This window comes from Odocoileus virginianus, chromosome 28, assembly GCF_023699985.2.
Source record: "Odocoileus virginianus isolate 20LAN1187 ecotype Illinois chromosome 28, Ovbor_1.2, whole genome shotgun sequence".
In the NCBI taxonomy this organism is placed as follows: Eukaryota; Metazoa; Chordata; class Mammalia; order Artiodactyla; family Cervidae; genus Odocoileus; species Odocoileus virginianus.
Window position 1 is genome coordinate 12,812,951 of NC_069701.1, and position 18,595 is coordinate 12,831,545.

Sequence of the window (18,595 nt, forward strand, 5' to 3'; positions counted from 1 at the left end):
ATATCTTGGGGGAATCATTGGAAATACAACTGCATATAATTTTAATTATGATTTAAATATTGTACTCTAAAATATCTATATATTATATTTATCTTTCAGATAGATATTTTAATAATCTACTTTGAGAATATAAGAGAAAATATTATGAGTCAAAATACAATACTGCTTATACTATACCCCCTAATCTGCTTGTTATCACTTTATAATAATGTTGATTTGCTCCCATAACATTTCTCTTTTAAATATTTATTTCACAAGTGAGACAGTGCTGTCTGATATGACCACAGGCAAATATGATAATGTTGTGGAATTATAACCCACATTCTAAGTATCAGTTGAGTACCTGCTGAAATAAAAGCATTATGAATTTTAAAAACTCACTGTGAAAACCTGGAAAAATTAGAATGAATAAAAGAAGAATGGAAATAAATTAAGTCAATAAGTAGAAAACAGGCATTGCAAAGTGAAAGGCCACAGCATTTTATACAAACTGGTGCCTTTTGATGTGAAAATTCTATCTTTAAAGTAGAAACTTAGGGCATTTGTTGATATGTTTGGTTGTTTAGTTTATCTTAATGTTTTTAAGTAAAGTATATGATACCTGTTGATTCATCTTTCTTGAAAATATGTCACATGTATTTGAAATTTTTGCTAGGTATTATCTGGTTGGCAGTTATATTAGAGGGAACCATAGTGTAGGAGACTGCAGAAAGAAATGCTATAAAGGATTTCTTGAAACTTATTCTGGGGAGAACTTGTCATTAACCAACCATGCTGGTGAAATTGAATAGCCATTTAATGGGTCCAGGAAGGAAGCCTTGGGTTTTGATTCCTTTACCTCTCACCTCTTATATTTAGGACTTGTATTTCTGTATTTTATTTCATACCACAGTAACACATTCATAAGGAGTATATAAATCTGTATTTTAAATCAGGACAAAGAGAATGACTTATTTGTAGTACTGAACTGGAAACATAAGAAATTGATACATATGCTTCAAATACTTCATATAGATGAAAGTGTATGTCTAACTTTTTTAGAAAAGCAGTTATTTCCCAAACAGTTATAACATTATGAATTCACATGTCAAGAACGGTTGTATCTCAGATCTAAAATGACTCCCTCTTGTACTGTGAGAATTGCTAACTGGCATGGATATTCTTTCTGATACTTAAACCCTGATGAACAAGGAAATCATTTGTCTTAGGTAATTTGTTCACATTTCCCAAGGACGTACATACTCTTACTAAAATGTGTTTTCTTGATAATACCATGTATCAATAAAAAGTCCAAAAGGATACATAAATTCACTAAAATAATCAGCACTGTTTCAGGTTAACATTTTTTGCTTAAAAGTATGACTAAAGATATAATTTGGTTGTTAAGACCTATTGTAAATGAGTAAAAGTTTATTTGTTACATGTTGTAGCTCTATAGTATCTCATGGCTATAAGGTCTATGAGAATAGAGACTCTGGTTTACTATTGAATCTTGTTTTTTTTTTTTTGGTTTACTATTGAATCTTGAACCAAAAGTACTTAGCATATAATGAACCTTAATAAATATTTTTTATTTAGTTAATAAATTGGTTATATTTTTGAGGGCAAGACTCTGGGTAAATAGAAAGTATTAGTATTGTTACTGTTTAATTATAGCATGTACAAAACAACATCTTGTTTTTGATAATGGAATAGTATTCACTATACTAAAGGAAAGTGAAATTTCAGTTCAGTTCAGTTGCTCAGTCATGTCCAACTCTTTGCAACCCCATGGACTGAAGCATGCCAGGTTTCCTTGTCTATCACCAAGTCCTGGAGTTTACTCAAATTCATGTCCATCAAGTCAGTGATGCATTCCAACCATCTTATCCTGTCATCTTTTTTTACCCTCCTCTTTCACTTTCATTAAGAGGTTCTTTAGCTCTGCTTCGCTTTCTGCCATAAGGGTGGTGTCATCTGCTCATCTGAGGTTATTGATATTTCTCCTGGCAACCTTGACTTCAGCTTGAGCTTCATGCAGCCTGGCATTTCTCATGGCGTACTCTGCATATAAGTTAAATAAGCAGGGGGAGAGGGAAACCTGGCATGCTGCGGTCACAAACAGAGTGACAAAACTGGCTTAAAACTCAACATTCAAAGAATGAAGACCATGGCATCTGGTCCCATCACTTCATGGCAAATAGGTGGAGAAACAATGGAAACTGTGACAGACTTTCTTTTCTGGGCTCCAAAATCACTGCAGATGATGACTGTAGCCATGAGATTAAAAGACACTTGCTCCTTAGAAGAAAAGCTATGACTAACCTAGACAGCATATTGAAAAGCAGAGGCATTACTTTGCCAACAAATGTCCGTATAGTCAAAGCTATGGTTTTTCCAGTGGTCATGTATGAATGTGAGAGTTGGAAGATAAAGATGGCCAAAGAATTGATGCTTTTGAACTGTGGTACTGGAGAAGATTCTTGAGAGTCCCTTGGACTGCAAGGAGATCAAACCAGTCAGTCCTAAAGGAAACCAACCCTGAATATTCATTGAAAGGACTGATGCTGAAGTTCCAAAACTTTAGCCACCTGATGCAAAGAATTGACACATTGGAAAAGACCCTGTTGCTGGGAAAAAATGAAGGCAGGAGGAGGAGGGGATGACAGAGGACGAGATGGTTGGATGGCATCACTCACTCAATGGACATGAGTTTGAGCAAACTCCAGGAGACGGTGAAGGAGAGGGAAGCCCTGCGTGCTGCAGTCCATGGGGTCACAAAGAGTCAGATGTGACTAAGTGACTGAACAATAACAAATCCACTATGATTAGGAGCAGGGACTCTGAATCTAGGATTTCTGGCTGATAATTCTAGCTCATACAAAGTATGTGACCTGTGTCTCTCTCTGCTACATTTTCATCATCTCCAAGTACTGAAGGCGTGAACTCTTGTACTGTGCTTAAAGATGTTCCCGTCACAAAGTAAGCATGGTGTAGTTAATAGTGAGTATTATTACAGTTTTTTATTTTGACCTGTCTTCTATGGTTAGTGGGTTTGTATTCTAGTAGGAAAAACACAGAAGAAAATGAACTCTAATGTTATAAAGTATGATATGTTTCAGAAACTTGAAACAGAAAGATTGCTTGGGGACACTTAATAAGTGAGCATTTGGAATTGTTTTGTGAATGAGGTAGCTCTTTAGAGTGGCCCTGAATAATTTCACATTATTGTGAAATTTATTGTGTACATGTCAGCATCTGAAAACAGCAAGGACAACATTCTGGGGAAGATGAACAGTAGAGAGCGGTTTAACTAAGGAGGCTTAGAGAAGCAACAAAATAGCATTAACCATAAATGGCTTTTAAATGGTAATTACTTTACTAACTAAATTTCCTGTTTAAAAATCAATAAAAATTTACATCATTTCTTGCTACCCTTACTCTTGAACTTGGCTTCAGTGGGCATTCAATGTCAAGGTCCAAACATACCTCTCCAACATTATCTGCCACCGTCTTCATCTACCAGTCCAAATTTATATCCCAGGTATTTTTTTTCTCTTTTTTTCCTGAACCCCACTGTAGTTTTGTATGTTTTACCTCTATCTCGAAGGCTCTTAGACCTACTCCTGCACAGGACAAAATTCTAGCCTTCGATAAATTCCCTTATTCAAATGTTATTTCCTTTATAAAGCTTTTCCTGACTTTCTGTGTAATTTCAAAGTTAACAGAGCCAATACATGCACACACAAACACACATACACATAAGACAGAGTGGTAAACTAAATTCCTGGTTTATTTAATCAAGGATAGAGGATCTTATTAGGAATGAGTTTGACCACCCAGAACTGGAGCAGATTTCAGTAGCATTCCCTTGGTCCCCAAGCCCCTAAGGAATGAGGGGTGGTGTGCATCTGCCAGTGACACTGTCCACGTGTAAGGGAGTCTTGCTGATTGGAGAGGTTTCATTTTTTACTGGGCAACAATCCTTACATAATTGATATTTTCATTACCATCCGTGAAGAATTATACATATATAATCTATAGTCTTCCATTTAAGGGAAATCTTGATTCCTGCCTTTTGAACAGATGTCAGGGACAATGAAAAGATTTCATCAACTAGGGGAAGTGGGAATATAGTTCTGAGTAATTGTACTGAGAGGTCTAGCACTTAAGACAACTTTTCAAAAATGTCTTTACACAATGTGAGGATTTTCATTTTCTTGCTCCCATAGGATTCTCTTTCTACTATGATCTAGGCTCTGGGTTGGGGACTTCAAAGCAGTAAATGAGGTACAGTCTGGTCTTCATGGAGTCATGGTACACTTGACAACACAGATCCACGGCCAGCTAATTTGAAAACCTTGGCGGTAACCGAGGTGTTCTCTGGTAGACAAATGGATAAACAAGCTGTGGTATACCCAGGCAATGGGATATTACTTGGTGCTAAGATGAAATGATTTACTAAGCCAGGAAAAGACATGGGAGAACTTACATGCATATTACTCAGTGCAAAAAAAGCAATGTGGAAAGAGTATATGCTATATGATTTCAGCTATATAACATTGTGGAAACGGGAAAACTGTGGAGCCCATGAAAAGATCAGTGGTTGCCAGGGGTGAAGGTAGGAGGCAGGGTGCATAGGAAGAGCACAGAGGATTTTTAAGTGAGTGAAAATACTGTCTGATGCCATATTATGAATACATTTGTCTAAACCCTAGGATGTACAGCACCAAAAGTGAACCCTAATGTCAGCTATGGACTTTGGTGATAATGTGTCAGTGTGGGTCCATCAACTGTAATAAATGCACCACTCTAGTGGGGGGTGTCAATAATGAGAAAGGCTGTGCATGTGAGTGGATAGAGGGTGTATGGGATATTTTTAAAATTTCTCAATTTAGCTGTGAACCTGACTGCTCTTAAAAAAACTGTTTTATAAAAATATTTTTAAAAATGAAAAAGCCAACTAATTTGAATAATAATCTGTGTCATCACAGAGACCAGTAGTGAGTACCAGCAGAACATGTCAATAGGACATCTAATTCATTGTAGGAGAATGAGAGGTGCTTTGGAGAAGGTGACAATTGAGGGGATGGTATGAGCTAACTAGGTAAAGAGGTTGGAAAAGAAAATCCAAATCAGGTGGAATACCATGTTAAAGAACCTTTAAATATGAGTAGTATACATCCATGGAGGTGGATATAGTTCAACATCCTGGTCTCTAAGAGGATGTCCGTGATGGAGTGCAGTTTTGTGTTTTAGGTTCCAACTCAGTACCTCCTGGGGGCTTCCCTCATAGCTCAGCTGGTAAAGAATCCACCTGCAATGCAGGGAACCCCAGTTCAATTCCTGGGTCGGGAAGATATGCTGGAGAAGGGATAGGCTACCCACTCCAATATTCTTGGACTTCCTTGTGGCTCAGCTGGTAAAGAATCCACCTGCAATGTGGGAGACCTGGGTTCAATCTCTAGGATGGGAAGATGCCCTGGAGAAGAGAGAGTCTATCCAGTCCAGTGTTCTGGCCTGGAGAATTCTATGGACTGTATAGTTCATGGGGTTGTAAAGAGTCAGACACGACTGAGCAACTTTTACTTCACTTCACTTCAGTACCTTCCAGTCCAGCAAAAGTTTTTTGAGGTTTTTTTTTTTTTTTTAATGAATTATTGTGGCTGTATTACTGTGTTAGGTGTTACATCTAAAGAAATGATCATCTTGATTCACTTACATTATGTTCAGTTCAGTCACTCAGTCATGTCTGACTCTTTGCTACCCCATGAACTTCAGCACACTAGGCCTCCCTGTCCATCACCAAATCCCAGAGTCCACCCAAACTCATGTCCATCGAGTCAGTGATGCCATCCAGCCATCTTATCCTCTGTCGTCCCCTTGTCCGCCTGCCCTCAATCTTTCCCAGCATCAGGGTCTTTTCAAGTGAGTCAGCTCTTTGCATCAAGTGGCCAAAGTATTGGAGTTTCAGCTTCAACATCAGTCCCTCCAATGAACACCCAGGACTGATTTCCTTTAGGTAGACTGGTTGGATCTCCTTGCAGTCCAAGGGACTCTCAAGAGTCTTCTCCAACACCACAGTTCAAAAGCATCAATTATTTGAGGCTCAGCTTTCTTCACAATCCAACTCTCACATCCATACATGACCACTGGAAAAACCATAGCCTTGACTAGATGGACCTTTGTTGACAAAGTAATGTCTCTGCTTTTTAATATGCTGTCTAGCTTGGTCATAACTTTCCTTCCAAGGAGTAAGCGTCTTTTAATTTCATGGCTGCAGTCACCATCTGCAATGATTTTGGAGCCCAGAAAAATAAAGTCAGCCACTGTCTCCCCATCTATTTGCCATGAAGTGATGAAACCAGATGCCATGATCTTAATTTTCTGAAAGTTGAGCTTTAAGGTTACTTAGACATATATGTGCTCTGTGTGTGTGTGTTTGTATTAGAGGGATAGATAGGGAAGGAAAGAGAGGGAAGAAAGGTGGGAGGGAAGAAGAAAAATACATAAAGACATTTAGGTATATTCTAAGTTTTCAGATCTCTAAAAATAATTTTGCCACGTGGTCAATTTTTGTGTGTATATTTTCATAATATGCACATGTTTCTGGAAATCTTCATTTGAGGAACACAACTTTTATTAGTGGGACTTCCCTGGTAGCTCAGACACTAAATTATCTTCCTGCAATGTGGGAGACCTGGGTTCCATCCCTGGGTCAGGAGGAACCCCTGGAGGAGGGCATGGCAACCCACTCCAGTATTCTTTCCTGGAGAATCCCATGGACAGAGGAGCCTGGTGGGCTACAGTCCATGGGGCCACAAAGAGTTAGACATGACAGAGTGACTAAGCACAAAAAAGCACACTTTTATTAGTGGCATTTGAGTGATTATCTTATTGACTTACAGTACATTGATTTATGTGAAATGCTTTTTTAGGCACTCGATAAATGTTTTTTGACTGACTGACTTTCACAAACATTTGAGATAAGAATGATGTATATAGTGGAGTCATTTTGCCAACAGGAAACTAACTGGGTGCCTGGATTTGTATACACTGTAAATCAGAAGGACATGAATGTCTTGCAAGTGCCTGGAAGAAGCACACAGATGCACTTTTCCAAGCAACAGATTCACTTTTCTGTAGCTTATGGAGGGAAAAAAGGCTTCAGGCAGGACCAAACAAACTATTCTTGGGACTGACGATAGTGTAAATCCACACTATTTTACAGATTTTACAGCATCATACAGGGAAACATGAAACAGTACCTGTATATCATAGACATAATAGATAAGAACACATGCTTTGGAATTAGTCCTGGCTGGAATTGAAGCTCATCTTCTTAGTAACCCTCTGTGTAGCTTTGAGCATACCTTTTAATTTCTATAAAAATTGGTGTATATATAGAAAGTTGAATAATGCCCAGTCCTCCCTAACAAGATGTCCTTGTCCTAATCCCTGAAATCTGTGAATGTGTCACTTGAGATGCTAAAAGGGACTCAAAGACCCTTTACAAAAGGGTTTTGATATGAAAAGGTTATTCTGTATTATCTGGATGGGCCCAGTGTAATCACAAGAGTCCTTGTAAGTCTGAGTCAGAGATGGGCATGACATTACAGAAGCAGAGGTAGGAGTGATGCAGGACTAGGAGGCCGAGGGATGCAGCCCACCTCTAGAAGATGGAAAATGCAATGAAGCCGATATAGTCCAGTCATCTAAAAATGGGCATAACCAACCTCCCTAATAGGGTTATTGTGAGATTTAACTGTGATAATTAGCATAAAAGCATTCAGCAACATATACTATCAGGATTCAAAGAAAGCAGAGCGCAAGCCCACATCCAGTGCTTGAAATCTTTCCTTGTTCACATAAGTAAGCTTTCCAGTTTACATTTTAACTGAACATTTTGCCTTGTGAATTGAACTTACTTATTTCATAATGTAAAAAAAAAAAAATTTGCTTACCATGGGAAGGATAGGAGAACAACCAGGAATAAGGGAGGGAGGGGAAAGAGAGAGACAGATAGAAAGAGGTGATGAGAGAGAACAGATAGAAGAGAGAAAAGGGGACATCTAAGTCTCCCATCATACCCTTCTTTTGACCCTATCACAGCATTTACCAGGGTTTAATTTTACTTCCTGCTTACTTGTCTACATAGCTCACTCTTTAACTTGGCTTTCAAGGACATTCAATGTCAAGGTCCAACCCAATTCTCCAAACTTATCTTCCAACATTCTCTGCCTACCAGTCCAATCTGATTTTATATTCTAACAAGTGAACATATTATAATGTATAATTTTTCATTTTGTTGTTCAGTCACTCAATCATGTCCAACTCTCTGACCTCATATATGTCAGCACACCAGGCTCCCCAGTCCCTCATTGCATCCCAGAGCCCACTCAATTTCATGTCCATTGAGTTGGTGATGCCATCCAACCATCTCATCATCTGTTGTCCCCTTCTCCTCCTGCCTTTCCCAGCATCAGGATCTTTTCTAATGAGCTGGTCACTTATTTGCATCAGGGGGCCAAAGTATGGGAGTTTCAGCATCAGTCCTTCCAATGAATATTTAGCATTAATTTCGTCTATGATTGACTGGTTTGCTCTCCTTGCAGTCCAAGGGATTCTCCAGAGTCTTCTCCAACACCACAGTGCAAAAAACATCAATTCTTTGGCCCTCAGTTTTCTTTATTATTCAACTCTCACATCCATATGTGACTACTGGAAAAAACATAGCTTTGACAAAATGGACCTTTGTTGGCAAAGTAATGTCTCTGCTTTTTAATATGCTATCTAGGTTTGTCATAGCTTTTCCTGTAAGGAGCAAATGCCTTTTAATTTCATGGCTGCAGTCACTGTCTGCAGTGATTTTGGAGCCCAAGAAAATAAAGCCCCTCACTGTATCCATTGTTTCCCCATCTATCTGCCATGAAATGATGGGACTGTATGAGATGATCTTCATTTGTTGAACGTTGAATTTTCAGCCAGCTTTTTCACTCTCCTCTTTCACCTTCATCAAGAGGCTCTTTAATTTCTCATATACTGTTTGAAAAGCAGCCTTAAAAGAGGTGACATTTCCCATTGTTAAACATGAATGTTGAGATTTACCTGAAAGCCTAAATTCAGTATGACGATTGAAATGATAATAAACCAACTCACAATAACTGAAAACTGCAAGGTAGCACTAGCATTTGGCTGGACTCCAGCACTCAGATAGTGGCAGCAGGAACGGTCTTATCCTCATCCCACCTCTGCCCCGCTCTCCTTTGTACCGTCTTCATTTACAGGTTGGCTCTAGCCACATATACAGAGCTACCACTTGAGACTGATATCCTACAAGTCTAGCAAAACCCATGGCAAAAAAATCCTCTCTCTTTAAAATTGCTTTGGCCATAGCTTTAAGCTGATGGCTCCTGGGCAAATATTATGGGGAGGAGATGAATTATTTGATTGATTTGGACATGAGTCCATACTCAAGATTGAACATCATGGACTGGTTGAAATGCATAAACCGCAGGTGATATAATTTCCCTTTGTTTCCGAAATGAAGTGTTTGGTTATGTAGAGAGTGCATCAGAAGAGGAAACAGTACACCAATAGGGAGATTTTGCAATTGTAGGTAACATAATAGAGGACAAGGGCTGTTTTCTAGACTCACTAAACTGAAATCACTCCCCAGGAATCCTGAACAAAATCACTGTAGATGGTGATTGCAGCCATGAAATTAAAAGACGCTTACTCCTTAGAAGGAAAGTTATGACCAGCCTAGACTGCATATTAAAAAGCAGAGGCATTACTTTGTCAACAAAGGTCCATCTAGTCAAGGCTATGGTTTTCCCAGTAGTCATGTATGGATGTGAGAGTTGGACTCTAAAGAAAGCTGAACACCGAAGAATTGATGGTTTTGAACTGTGGTGTTGGAGAAGACTCTTGAGAGTCCCTTGGACTGCAAGGAGATCCAACCAGTCCATCCTAAAGGAAATCAGTCCTGGGTGTTCATTGGAGGGACTGATGTTGAAGCTGAAACTCCAATACTTTGGCCACCTGATGCAAAGAGCTAACTCATTTGAAAAGACCCTGATGCTGGGAAAGATTGAGGGCAGAAGGAGAAGAAGATGACAGAGAATGAGAAGGTTGGATGGCATCACCAACTCAATGGACATGGGCTTGGGAAGACACCAGCAATTGGTGATGGACAGGGAGGCTGGGGAGGCCTGGCGTGCTGCAGTTCATGGGGTCACAAAGAGTCGGAGACAACTGAGCGACTGAACTGAGGTATTTTATTTATTTATTTTCTAACATCCCACTTTGCTTTTGATATTCTGACTGAGTCTAAAGTCTAAACAATAATTCACATCTATCCATTCAATAAATATCTACTATGTGTCAGAGACTGTGCAAGGTTATAGAGACACTGTGATGGATAAACTAGTTCAAGAACTCAAAGATTCTGAAATTTAGTGAGGTGTGCAGACAAAGGAAAAGGAAGTAAAATTAAACCCTGGTAAATGCTATGACAGGGGCGAGAGAGAAAGACAGGCTGTGATGGGAGACAGAGGAAAGAGCTACTGGGTGTTGCTGGAGAGGAAGGTATAGAGATGGTCAGGAAAGGTGATGGGGTAGTTGACTTTTAAGTCAAATTTAGGCCAAAAGGACACCAAAGGATTGGAGGAGAAATGACAGGGGAAAGATATACAAGCAGAGATCTAGAATAGCAACAATCAATAAGTTGTGTGATAAAAGGGAAACTGAAGTGAGTTTGGCATGCCTGAAGCATACAGTGATCTTTTAGAGCTTTATGTCCTTAGATAGAGTGGACCGTGGAAAGAGAGAAGAGTGGAGAGATGAGTAAGGACTATTTGGATTTTATCTGGGACATGCAAGAGTTTGTCGTGTGAGGGAGAAACAGTCAAACTTCTGATTCTGAAAATAGCTCTCTGACCATACAGTAGACACAGAATTGGGATAGAAGTGAACCTAAGATACAGAACACAAATAGTAGGCTCTTCAACCTAAGTATGATTATGAATCAAGACTTGTTATATTAATATTAACCAATATGGATATATTTGCTTCTAAAATTTTTATGCAAGGATTGAAAATAGGATGATTTTTGAAAACACATTTTTGCTTTCTTTTTCACTCCATTTTTTTTTACATTTTTTTCCGTTCTTTTTTTACTCCATTTTTGCTTTTTCCTTGCGTATGGTTAGTCTTATTGTCTGTCTCCCCACTGTAAGACAAGCTTCATACAAACAAAGGCATACTCACGCCCCTACTTCTAATGATTAACAGATAGTGTGTCTCACAGTAGATTCTATAACTAATTACCAGAGCCTCTCTGCTTTCATCTCTTACTATATGTTTGTGATCTCAGAAGTGGAGTTTCTAGAAACTTAAGAGTGAACTTTCTAGACTGGGTTCAAAAGGTTACACTGGATCAGCATGATGGGGTTTTGTGGTGATGCAACATTCTGTATGTTGAGTGTGGAGGTGACTTTGCACGTCGATGCATGGGATAAAACTGCACGTAACTATGCTATCACACATAAGTGAGTGCATGCAAAGTGCACTCACACATAAATGACTTACATAAGCAAGTCAAGGTAAAACTGGTGAAATCTTCATAACCTCTGCTGACGGTACCAATGTCAGTTTCCTGGTTTACCCGGTACTGTAGCTATGAAAATTACTTCCACTGGAGGAAGCTGGGTAAAGAATATTGGACTTTCCTGGACTTTTTGCAACTTTCTGTGAATCCATAATTATTTCAAAAAACATCTTAACTAAAACACAAACTGGATTGAGGTGCTAATTATACAACTCAATAAATCTACTAAAAATATCAAACTATATTTTTACGACAAATTTATTATACTATACAAAATATATCTCAATACAGCTGTTGTTTTAAAGAAAAAAAAAACTTGGTTTCAGTATTCACTAGCTAATTTAACTCAGTTTCTTCATCAATAATAATAATGATAGACTAATAATAATCCAACCTTATAAAATTCTGATGGTTAAATAAATCAGTAAATAGGAAGCAATTAGGATACTGCCTGGTAAGTGGTTAAGTGTTCAGGAAATGCTACCTATTAAAATTGTTATTTGAAGAAAAACCCCAGGCAAAATATGTTTGAGAGACTTTATGTGAAAGGAAATTTTCTTGGTTAAATAATAATTACAAAGCACTTTGCACTTGAGACACTTTCATGTATACTAATTATCCTTTTTAGATATTTGGGTTCTGGCCTGATTTAATAGCAGAAAGAAATAAACAAACTGAAGCAGCGGTGGCACTGTGCTAAATCTGGCTTCTGGGTGTTGTAATGTGTGGAAGTTCAGGTACCAGAGGTGGGGTGGAGGCCAGAGGACAGATAGAGAAGTTTGATTCAGATAGATCCCATCAATGGTCAGTTTTCAACAGTGTGATTTAAAGGTAGTGTAGATTGAATCAATTTTGAATACCGTCTCCTATAGGAGTTTTCTATTTTGTTTTGTTCATAACAATTTGATTGTTTCTGAGACTTTTAGTCTTGTGAGAAATGTACTGCTTGGACCCAATGTCTCTAAATGGAGAATTTATCCATGGATATGCTGCTTGCTCCTTGGGAAGAAAGCTATAACAAACCTGCACAGCATATTATAAAGCAGAGGCATTATTTTGCCACAAAAGGCCATAGAGTCAAAGCTATAGATTTTCTGGTAGGGCACAAGCAAGGAAGGTTATGACAAACCTGGACAGCATATTAAAAAGCAGAGACATCACTTTGCCAGCAAAGGTGTGTATAGTCAAAGCTGTGATTTTTCTAGTAGTAATGTATGGGTGTAAGTGTTGGACCATACAGAAGGGTGAGTGCCGAATCAATGCATTCTAACTGTGGTGCTGGAGAAGACTCTTGAGAGTCCCTTGGACTGCAAGGAGATCAAAGCAGTCCATTCTAAAGGAAATCAACCCTGAATATTCATCGGAAGGACTAATGCTGAAGCTGAAACTCCAATACTTTGGCCACCTGATGTGAAGAACTGACTCCTTGGAAAAGATCTGATGCTGGATACGATTGAAGGCAAAAGAAGAGGTTGGCAGAGAATGAGATGGTTAAATAGCATCACTGACTCGATGGACAAGGATTTGAGCAAATTCCAAGAGACAGTGGAGAACAGGGAAGCCTGACATGCTGAAGCCCATGGGGCTGCCAAGAGTTGGACTGAAAAACAACAACGATCCATCCCACACTACATACTCTATGCCTTCTATCTCCATGAATATCAGGAGAGGCTTAGGAGCGTTCACCCCTCTGAGAAATCGTGTGACATACCTGCTGTTCCTTAGAAAATGAGACTCCGGAGATAAATATTTGATGCGCTTTCACGTTCTTTACAGCCCTCATTCCTCTAAATATGCATTGGTAATGAAATCTCTGAAGCAGAAAGGTGAGTCACCTAACAAAGCCAGTGACTGTAGGACAATTTTCCTCCTCTGCCCTGCAGGTCATTTGTTACGGATGAGAGACACATCAGACTCAACCCATAACCACGCTCTATGCTATTAATGCAAAGGGCTTTGAAGTTGACTTTTGTGGAGCTGCTGACAGTTCTTATGACCAATATGAAATTTTGTGACTCTGAGCCCCTGAAATTCTCCATGCAAATATTTAAGTAAGTCTGCTAACCTAGGATAAGCTCTTAGAACATTGGATCTTAGAAACATAATGACATTTCAAGCAAATCATTTTTAACTGACTGAAAAGCTAATAACTGTGACATTTAATTTCTGCCATGCACAAACTCTTCCTTGTAGGTATTGTAATTCTAGTTTTAAAGGTAAAGTAGTCAGAGCTCAGAGTCGTGAAATATCTTGCTCAAACTATACTCCCAAGTTTTACATCTTGATCTCAAACCCAGGAACATTTTCATGCAACTTGGACTTTTGCTATTACCTCTAGCCTCCTGTCAAATTAGTTTAAATGGGACAAGTGAAGAACTTTTGTCAGTTATAGAAGCTGTATGGATTCTGAAAAGTCTTGCGAGAATGTCTATTGAAATGCTTGATTAAAATGCCAGGGCAGATGTAGGAAAATATTAGACTTGTCTCTTACAAATTCAAGTTATCTGTCTTTGGTATGCTATATATTCCACACTGGGTTGCTTGATAAATATTAATTATGATAATGTTCCACAGAATATATTAAGATTAATGCATCTCTAGCAAATGGTTGAAAAACTTGAGAAGACACTGTATCAACTCAATATGAGATTTTACTTTATTATAATGTAATTTAAACCAGAGAAAAAGGAGAAACACAGCAAACACTCTCGAACTGCTTTGATTGTGAAAGAGAACAGTGTCTCTGTTGATAGATGGTACCATCAAGATAGCCAGCATTACCCAACAGTTTCCACATGCCAGATGTCCATTTAATAATGCTTAATATTTCTAATAGCCCTTTAGGTAAGTGCTGTTATAAAATTTTTCAAGATAGGAAACCTGAGTAACTGTGGTATTAAATAAATGGCCAAACTAACATAAGTCCCCAGGCATTAGGATTTCTGTCTTGCATCTAGATCACTATGGCATACTTTCTTGATTGTCAATTTGAAATTTAAAATAATCACTCAATTAATTCTTTCATTCATTCAAATAACATGTTCATTCAAATAAGCACTTTGTGTGCCCAAAAGTCTATGCAAAGAGCTGGGTGGGCTATAAGCCTAAATAAGCTCTTTAACTAAAAAGAGGACATGAGCTTAAGTATTGTGTGGCTAAGTGAAATGATTATTGTAATCAAACTGAGAGAGCTATGGGGACTTGAAGGAAGGTGGGGATTTATTCTGATTGAAGAACATAGGAAAACTTTACATGAAAGGATGCTTCAAAGCTCTGGTAAGAAGAAAACAGAATAGCTGCTAAGACTGATCAAATGTCAAGGAAAAGCCATGAAGAAATGAAAAACCATAATGTGTCTGGAATGTACAGAATAAAATATTAGTGGAATCACCTCTCCTAGACTCTCTGCTCCTCCTCTATACTTCTGAGTTGTTGCTATGGTTACTATTTCGCTGCTCCGGGTCTTCACTGACATACATGGGCTTCTCTAGTTGCAACGTCCAGGCTCTCTAATTGTGGTCCATGGGCTCAGCTGTAGTAGGAGGCATCTTAGTTCCCTGACCGGGGATCAAACCCAGGCCCACCTGCATTGGGAACATGGAATCTCATCCCCTGGACCACCTGGAAAGTCCGCTTCTGAGTTCTTAAGGTTGCTCCTTAAAATGAAGAGGGATATTATAAAAAGAATCTAAAAAAGAGTGGATATATGTATATGTATGACTGATTCACTTTGCTATACAGAAGAAAGTGATACAACATTGTAAATAACAGTTCAGTTCAGTCTCTCAGTCATGTCCAACTCTTTGCAACCCCATGGACTGAAGAACAACAGGCTTCCCTGTCCATCACCAACTCCCAGAGCCTACTCAAATTCATGCCCATCAAGTCAGTGATGCCATCCACCCATCTCATCCTCTGTCATCCCCTTCTCCTCTTGCCTCCAATCTTTCCCAGTACCAGGGTCTTTTCCAATGAGTCAGTTCTTTGCATCACGTGGCCAGACTATTGGAGCTTCAGCTTCAGCATCAGTCCTTCCAGTGAATATTCAGGATTGATTTCCTTTAGGATTGACTGGTTTGATCTCCTTGCAGTCCAAGGGACTCTCAAGAATCTTCTATTAATATCACAGTTCAAAAGCATCAATTCTTTGGTGCTCAGCTTTCTTTATGGTCCAACTCTCACATCCATAGTAAATAACTATACTCCCATAAATATAGTTTAACAAATAACTGTACTATATATACAATAAGTGTATGTACAATATACACAAAAAAATTCAAGTGGTAAACTTTGGAGTTCAGAGGTGCATTTTTTTTGTACACACTGAATTTAAAAAATAGCTATTTGTTAATTGCCAAATCAGTGTGTTATACTTCCTCTCTCCTCTGGTATATCGTTGGGGCTTCCCAGTTTTTTTTTCCTCCTTTTCTACTTTTATAATATGCTTTTGAACTATCCCAGGAATAATCCCTCAGAAATGAAGGGTGAGAAGAAGAAAAACTCAGCACTTAAAAAAAAATAACCAAAATATTACCCTTCCATATATTTGCTACATATTTCTAAGTACCCAATTACATGTTTCATTAAAGTATGTTCTTTATCACACAATGCAGAAGACAAGGAAAATGATCTTACAGGAAAGCAAGAAATATAATTCATGCATAATGTACTACTATTACATACATACATCTATGCAGAAGTAAGGAACCACTAGAAAACGGATAGGGATTTCTCTGACCCAGGTCTCTAGCCTTATGATCAAACCTAAGTGTGTAGCTTGTTCACTTATCATCCACTTTCATCTTGGGACCCTCTGGCCTCTTTGTTGGTGTGCCTCTTTAGGGTCCCGAAACCCTTCATTCTTAAAAGGGCACCATCTGTTCTTCCTTAGAAGATCCTCTATCCAAGGTTGATGTCTCTTAAAGCTTTTATGGTTGCCAAAAGTGAAGACAAGCACACAGATGCGCACACGTATGTGTCTGTGCATATGTGTGAAATCACAATTTACCTGCTTACTGTTCCTTCTTCTTCCTACACTCTACTCAGGTCGAATTGTTGGTCATCATTTGTGTACATATACATATATACATTATATATATATAATATACATACATATATACATTTGTGTACACATATATATACTCACATGCACACAAATGTGTGTTTATATGTGTGTGTGTCTATATATATGTATGTGTGTATATATAGATGTATATATATGTGTATATATAGAAAACATGGAGAAAGAGTATTTTTAGCTGATACTTAATGAACATTGCAATGAGTATGCCAGATCTTGGCCTAGGTGGTAAGAATACAATTCTTAGTAAAAGCAAACATATTTCCATTTCTTAGAGATTACAGTCTAAGAATAGAGGCAAATATTAATCCACTTATTGAAGAAATATGAAATTACCATTGTGATGATTGTGAAAATAAAGGTAAATGCTCATATATTCTATGTGTGTGTTGGAGGATGGAGGTAATATGGACAGGAAGTCCAACTTAGGTTTTTTTTTTATGAAAAAACACTTGTAAACATGTACATGAAAAATGAATGGGAGTTTCTTAGGTAAAGTGGGATAAGAATAGTATTCTAAGAGGGAGCAGTGTTCACAAAGTTTATGGGACTTGAAAGGGTAGGAATTGTTTACGGTGTTCAAAGAACCCTTTGTGGGTTGAGACTGAAGGAAGAAAACTCAAACACAGTACATGGTTAAAGACTTGTATCATTTCGTCAGAGCAATGGGGAAGTCAGAGGAGGATTCTAACCAGGGAGGTGACAAAAAGATTTTGCTTAGAAAAGATGCCTCTGGCTGCAGGATAGAGAAGATTGGGAGGAGGATAAAAGTGAATGTGACGAGATTAGTTAGTCCTGTTTGTATTCCTGTTGAGAGAATAGGAGTGGGGACTCACACTATGGCTATGAGGAATGAAGAGATTTCAACAGGTATAAAACCTCTTCAGTAAGTAAATCAGCAGCAATTGGTGATGGATCAGATTTAAGACATAGAAAGAAGAGGGATCAAACATATCTCCTAGGTTTTTAATTTGTGTAACTAGATGAAACTATCTAAATAACTAGGTAACAATTTATTGAGAATAGGAGTAGTAGAAGAAGGTGTTGCTTCACTATTCATGAGCAATGAAATATGACAAATGTACAATATGTCTGTGGTCAAAGACATTCAGTTGTCAAGCATATCTTGGAAAATTGCTAAATGCCCCAAAGCAAACTTAATATTCTGAGGATTGCAAAAATGTAAAAACCATGCCAAAAAGTCATGTATTGATCACAAAATGAAAAATGGCATGTTCGTTTTCCACTGATAAAATCAGGATGATTAAATCTATTTACAAATAATTTTTTTATAATAATGTGTTCGATAGTAGATGCTCAATCTGATGAATGAATCAATGACAGTTCAAAAAAGTGAAGTATCCGTCATGTTGGAGTATTAGTAAGAACTCAGTATTTGATGTATTAATTCAGTTCAAAATAATATATAAAAATAAATATCATATATAAAAGTAAATAATTTGAAAATGAGAAAGACAATGGCATTGATGAACTTTTTGCAGGGCAGGAATAGAGATACAGAGGTAGAGAATGAACTTATGGATACAGCAGGGGAAGGTGAGTGTGGGAAAATTCAGAGAGAAGCACTGACATACACACATCACCATATGAAAACTAAGTAGTTAGTGGGAAGCTGCCTTACATGGAGATCAGGTTGGTACCCTGTGACGACCTAGAGGGTGGACTCAGGGGAGGAGAGGGAGGCTCAGGTGAGAAGAGATATATACACATACTTATTGCTGATTTGCTGATTTGCAGAAATGAACACAACAGTGTAAAGCAATTATCCTTCCATTAAAAATAAAAATTAAAAAATGAGAAAGAATCAAAAACAAAGTGAGATTTCACTTTAATCCCAGAATACGGCATTATTATTGTCTTTATAAATTTGGTTTTGCTATCCACCAATTCTCTCCCACTAACAC

The 18,595-nt window shown here is 38.1% G+C and overlaps 1 long non-coding RNA gene across 1 annotated transcript in view; it reads left to right on the forward strand.

Annotated features, from left to right (window-relative positions):
- LOC139031729 (uncharacterized) overlaps nucleotides 1-18,595 on the forward strand; it is a 2,010,631-nt gene that overhangs the window by 408,037 nt on the left and 1,583,999 nt on the right. The window lies entirely within an intron of this gene.